We start from the raw sequence: 7059 nt of genomic DNA on the forward strand, positions 1-7059 counted from the left end.
ACTTTATTGATTTAACAAAAATGAAGCGGCATTTATTGCAGCAATTATTTATTTCAGAACAGCCACTGTTGACGCTAAATCACTTTGTAAGCCCTTGGAAGAATCACGTTTTGATGTACTAGAGTACATGTATTTAATGTACTTCTGCTTTAGCACCAGAAGTTTCGCCCATATTCAGATTTACAGTGGCGGCCCCTGGAATAAGGCGGATAGACCAGGGCTATTCCATTACAAATTACACGATATGTAGCCGAGTCAGACATGTTCAACACCTAGTAAGAAGCTGATAAATTCAAATTCTAACTAATACAGACCAATTTGTTGATAAAAATACCCATTTTATTCGTAGTCTCCCTTTTTAATTTGGCAACATAATAAAAGCACATCAAAAAATGCAATAAAACACAACAACAGAGCAGTATTTGAACATAACCTGAGGTAGTAGAAATGTTTTTTTTTTTCACTTGAATAAATATGAAATAAATAGAATGAAAAAATAAAATGAAATTCTGTAAATAAATTTGGTCACATCTTACCTTGGGGGCTACTCGTCGCGAGCATCCCGATCCACGCTTCAAATCAGCACAGTGCATTGTAGGTAGACTGTTGCTAGGCTACGCAGAGTGTTGCATTCACATCTGAAATACTGTGGGAATTTATGAAATGCTGCAAAACAGGTTGCCCTCTGCATCTCTGGCATGACCATAGGCTGGGCCACTTGGGGGTCGGTTCTGGGCCGCATGTGGCCCCTGGGCCGCTTATTGGATAGGCCTGTTATAGATTGTGAACACATTATATTTTTCAGAGTAAGATTGAATTCTAATTGAGGACTATTTACATGTACACGTGGCATGGATATAACTGCTGCACTGTAAGACTAAACAGATACAGGTTGTAAAAAATGAGTTTTGTCAACATAAAAATCCCAAATAACTATTTTAGCTCTCTTCTTCTTAATTGATTGAATACATCTTTATTTTAAAGTAAAAGGACTTAATCATGTGTCATTGTACTTAAATTATTTGACAGTCATCCCTTAATCTAACCTTGCAAAGCAGATGGATATGCCCGTTCCCAGTACTTTCAGGCGCGGCGGGGTCGTGATGAAAACGATAGCTGCACGATATACGATAGCTGCACATGCACACCTCTGATGCGGCTGTGTCACATGTTTTTTTGCTTTGATTGGTCCCATGTGACAGAACGTTCATTCAGTCACCCTTTCAAAGCCTCTGCCCTTTCCCAAACACTTAGTATTGAGGTTTCCCAGATGGATGTGTGAAACACATCCATCTGACGTGTCAGGTTACCCTTGATCTGCAGTTTTCCCAGAATGCCATTGGGCATTAGATACATTTGCACCATGAGTGAAGTTACTGACTCAGTTAGAGAAGTCCCAAGAACAACCGCAACTGACAATAGGTCGTAGAGAAGGGATTAATGGCTCTTAAAAGGGAGTTGGATCCTGTGGATCCATTCCTTTCAAAGAGCTGTTCAGAAAATTGGCTCAGTTTATATTTTATTATTTAAGAAGCTAGCCAGGGGGTAATTCATTCTGTCCAGGAAACAACCACTGGAAGGAATAATAGGGTATGATTTGGGTCAGAATCATTCACACATTGACATCCCACACATACATATTATATTGTTGATAAAATCACTGAAAGCATCTTTAAGAAATTTAGTAAACAAGAGAAAAATATAGATACCACATACTGCGTGGTTCTGTACTGTTAGTATTGCATGGATGTATGTAGTAACCTTGCAAAGCAGATGATACGCCCGTTTCCTTGTTTCTCACTTGGTGAATCCATCTTGCAAAGCTCCCATCTGAACCGTTTGAGCCCGGTTAGAAAGTGACAGGACCAATCAGCGTCGAGGGGCAGTACTTTCAGGCACAGCAGAGTCGTGACATTAACAAGCAGCAGCAAGAGCTGGTGCATTTATGGAGGAAGACAGCGTCTTAGCAGCATGGATGCTGCTAAAACGCCGGTTTTATCAGAACTTGATGACATTTCTTTGTTAAAAGAAGAACAAAGAACAGCAGTGTGTTGTTTTCTTTTCAAAAATGACGAATGTCATGTACTTACATGTCTACAGTCGCCATGTTTCTCGTTATTCCTCAGTAGTTGTGCACGCTCAGCTTGCTAGCGGCTACGTCACATGCTTTGTTGCTCTGATTGGCCCGTAGAGATGTGACAGACAGAACATTCACCCAATCACACTCCGAGGATTTTTCAAAGCCTCTGCCTTTTCTCAAATGTTTCCTATTGAAGCTTTCCCAGATGCACACATCCATCTGGTGTGTCAGGTTAAGTATGTAGTACACCTGAGTGATTTTAGTGCAAATTTTAGAGAAAACATTTCACAAAAAAATATTTTGATAGAAAAACTCAATACTTAAAAAAAAAACAATATTTCAAGTATTAGAAAAATGTACGTACAGCCTACTAGTGTTTACACTGCAATGGACCGTTGACCTGTTGGAGTGCATATAGCTGCCTTGTAAAAAAGTTAAACCCTGCAGAGGACTCCTGAACTGTCTTTGGGTGTATAGTCTTCTCACTCTGTGGAGTAACAAAGGAGGAGCTTGTGTGTGCATCTGTGTGAAACATGGATAAAAAAACGAACAGCTCACATCTGTGAATTGGTTCCCATCATTCGTGTTAAAAAAGCCGTTCAAAAGATTTGGATCGTTCATGAACGTCACATCTCTAATAGATCGGTGATCATCAACTGGAGGCTTGAGTGCAATCTCAGGCCCCCCACAGCTTCCCATTTGGCTCCCAAAGCATTATTTAAGTCAGAAAATTGCAAAAGAAATAACATTGCATGCTATTGTTCAGCTTTTTTCTTGATGTTTAAAGATAACCTTCAACCTTGCAACATATCAGATAGAGGCACACAAATATTATATTTCTGTAATTTGTCATGGTAAACACATACTTTGCATTCTTGTCTTGATCTAAGCTGCTGTTTTTGGCCATTCACAACAGCCTTTTAGCATCAAACTCAATCGCCCTCTTATGGCCGGCTGCAGTATAGGGGAGAGGGACTGATCTCACTGTTCAAGTTTCTTTCCTTTTGGAAGGAAAGAAACTGAATAGTTTACAAGTACATGTGAACCGGACCAAAATATTTATTCTATCAGAGTTTATTACGTCTGGCCCCCACAGTGTCTGTCATGAAAAGGATGGCCCTTGTGCGAATGGAGCTGATGATCCCTGCGATAGATGATAATGTGAATACAGTGGAAGAGGACTTCCTGGTGCAGTGTGCACCTTTCACATCTTCTCATTGTCATTTAAGTCGGCCCACCTTGTGATGTAAATTATCAAAATTATTGTAAATGATAGAAATGAGGGAAAATTGCAGTGGATAAAGAACATGCAGCTTTATGAAAAGTCCTTAAACATGTTGCTTTGAGTTTGATTTAAACTGAAATGAATAGAATTATCCCAACATAAATGTTCCAGTCATGATTACTCAAAACCTTTTTCCACTACTTTTTAAAGACTTTGACCTTACCGGTTTCAAAAAAAAAAAAAAGATTAGTTTCAACTTGTTTGGGTTTACCTTCTAGATTACCCCAGAAATTTTTTCTTAGATATTTAGATAAAAACTGCAAAAAGCCCCACATTCATGAAAAAAGGATCCACTGTCCATTAGGCTGGCTACTGGCCATGAAATAATATTTTAAAATATATTTAAAAAGATGTTTCTAACTGGAGCCCATTTTTCTTTCATTTGAACAAGAAAGAACATCTGCTCCTGCTGTTTCTGACAGATTAGATCAGGACAGCTCAGCCCATGTGGAAATGCTCTAATTCTGATCAAATGTTTGATGCATGAACACACATCATAAATGGGTCAGTTGGGAACTACAGCAAACATAAACACAGCTGGTGTTAACACTGTCAGTAAGTTTACACATACGCCAATAAACCGATTATGATCTGACTTGTGGAGTTACCTGATACTCCAGTTATCATGTAAACGGTGTAATCTGATGTTCTTTATCAGATAAAGACCATTATAGTATCATGACAATGCAGATAAACACACCAAGATTCTCCTGATAATCTGTTTTATTCTATGACATCTGTGCATGAGAAAGGTATGTGGGCAAATGTGGAGGAAAAGACAGCATACATGGGAAGTAAAACCAATGGGAATCACCATTTTTGAGTGCAGCTGCATAGGCAGCAGGTCCTGTCAGTATGAAAAATGTTGTTTATATGCAGATGACTGTCATTTATTGTTCCACTCCTACACAGCATCAGGCTCTTTCTCATTTACAAGATGTTATGTTTAGGAGTTTCTCTAGTGTTTTCCTGTGTTTTTTCAGTGTATTTCATGTTTCTAGTGTTTAGTTTATGACCTCTTGTGTTTCTATGGTTTGTGTGCTCTTTGTTATTTCATGTTTCTAGTGTTTAGTTTATGACCTTTTGTGTTTCTTTATTTCTTGTATGATTTTCTGTGTGTTTCTACCTTTGAAGTTTTACCTTGTAGCCTCTTATGTTTCTGGGTTTTGACTTCCTTTGTATTTCATTCTAGAGTTTTAGCTCACAGTGTTTTGTTTTGTGTTGCATTCTAGATTTTCCCAGGTCTTAGTTTCTAGTATCTAGTTTTGTTTGGTATTTTGAGAGTTAGTTTTCTTCCCCTGTGTTGGCATTTGTTCCTTGTCCCCTGTGTATCATGTCTAGTTTAACTCCCTGTGTTTGTATTTGTTTCCTTGCTCCACTCCTGGTGTCATTTATGTTTTGTATCTCTTCCTGGTCCGGCGTTCTTGTGCATTGTGAAGTTTCCTGTTTATTTTGTAGTTGCCTTCCTTTGTGTGTGATTCCAGTTTTGCTTCCTGCCTCAGTCTCCCTCCACTGTGATTACCCTCACTAGTTTCACCTGAGTCTCGTTACCCACACCTGTCTCTCCTTGGCCAATCACTCCATGTGTATTTAGGTTCAGTGTTTCTCCCTGTCCTTTGTCAGTTCGTCAGATGTCTTTCCAGTTGTCTTCCTGAGTGTTACTCTTCGTGCTGCTCCCTGTGCTTTTCCTTTGTTTTTTGGACTTTGAGTTTGATTCCTGTGGATTTGGTTTAAGTAAATTCTTTTGTTTGGTTAATTAAATCAAGCCTTTTGAGTCATCCTGCTTCTGGGTCCTCCTCCTTTTGAGTTTTTTACTAACTTTGACAGAATGATGATTCTCTGACTTTTGAGCCTCATATTGAGCAACTTGTAAAAAAGTAGAAGTTGTGTCCTGGATTTTACTTCAGAAATAAATCTAGTTGTTGTTTTGCTGTAAAATAAAGTCTTGTTTCTGCCACTTTTATACCTCTGAATGATTATGGTGATGTTCTGTACATGCATGAATCTCCTCAATGTCTTAATTTTTGGGATACTGTTAACCATGGGGCACTGAGATTTATAACATATCTAAAATTCTTAATCACTGAATTCTGAATGATCAAGTTAGGTGGCTTTTGACCACACGTGGGCTATATCATTGGCATTCCCTTATTTATAAGGCTTTATTAAATCTGCTTTCGTCATACTTGTGTGATGTCATTCATGTGAAAAGTTCTGGAAGCTACAGTCTTCGCTCTGTGACTCAATGGCAAAAGTCCGTTTTGAGACACGTAAAAGGAGTTTCAGGTTTGCTGCTCCTGCAGCCTGAAATCTCCTGCAGGAAGATTTATGTCTGGGGAGATCCATCATTCATTTTCTACACTGCTCATACCATTGGGGGTCGCAGGGGGCTGGAGCCTATCTCAGCAGTCACTGGGCGAGAGATGGGACATTTTTAAGGACAGGTACCTGCATCTGCTCCAGGACAAGTGGTTAACCTGTGGAAAAAAAAAAAATCTTTTTGTATAGTGTAGTGATCATGGCTAATGCATGTAGAAATGTTGCACTGATGATTGCAGCATGCCGGACCATTCAGAGCTTTAACATACACAATGTCCCTCGTTCACACTGATTTCTACAGGTGTTCTCTTCCTGCCACTTTTCTGACATTTGTGTGTTGACCAAGAAAATGAGGAAATGGGTTTCTAAAGCAGGGACTGAGAACAGGTCAGACTGGGATGTATGGTCACCCTAGTTCAGTGGTTCCCAACCTTTTTACCTTGGGACCCTCCTGGTTGTACCTAAGAAAAGCTAAGCCTCCCCAGGGCCAACTTGGAAAAATCAAACACCAATTAAAGTTGTTTTAATTAACAACATTTTTAACATAATAGGCCTCATACACTTGCAATTGGAAATAGATCTAACTATCCATTATTACGATGTATTAGGACTAGGGCTGTCAAAATTGACGCGTTAATGTGGATTAATCCATCATCATGATTAATCTGATTAAAACTTTTAACGCAATTAACCCATCTACAGCGCAGAATCACTCGAAATCCCTGTAACATCTCTGGCAACGCATTTTGGGCAGTTTGTCCAAGTAGGGTTACGGTCGAGCATGCTGCCGCACATGTGCAAATGGGCCGTTGATCAGGTAGTAACCAACCAACTCGATATGGAAGACACTAAACAGCATGTTGGCCCTCTCGATGGGAAATCTGAGTACAAAAAAAAAAACAAGACAGAACAGTCGACCAACAAAAAGTATTCTGCACATTCTGCAGGAAGGAGTTTTCTTTTCACCAAAGCATTTCCAGCTTAAACTACCACATTAACACGAAGCATACATTCATCAGAGATTGAGTCTGTTTGATTTTACAAAATAAAACACAACTGATATAGATTAAAAATGAATATCTAATCATGATTAATCGAAATTAATCCACAGCAACCCTGTGATTAATCTGATTAAAAATTTTAATCATTTGACAGCACTAATTAGGACCTCTAAAAAATAATGAGGATATGTTAATTAGGGAGAAGAATTGAAGAAGTCTGAATTAACAGAAATCAAACTTTAACCTTCATAAAGTTTCAAATTAAGGTGTAACAAAACTTAGAATTTTTGATATTACAAAGTTGAAAATAGCCAACTGCATGGAAGAAAACCGGACCAGATGAAGCTTTTTCCTTGCATGTTTTTCGGATCAGA

Source organism: Cheilinus undulatus, linkage group 2 (assembly GCF_018320785.1).
Source record: "Cheilinus undulatus linkage group 2, ASM1832078v1, whole genome shotgun sequence".
Lineage (NCBI taxonomy): Eukaryota > Metazoa > Chordata > Actinopteri > Labriformes > Labridae > Cheilinus > Cheilinus undulatus.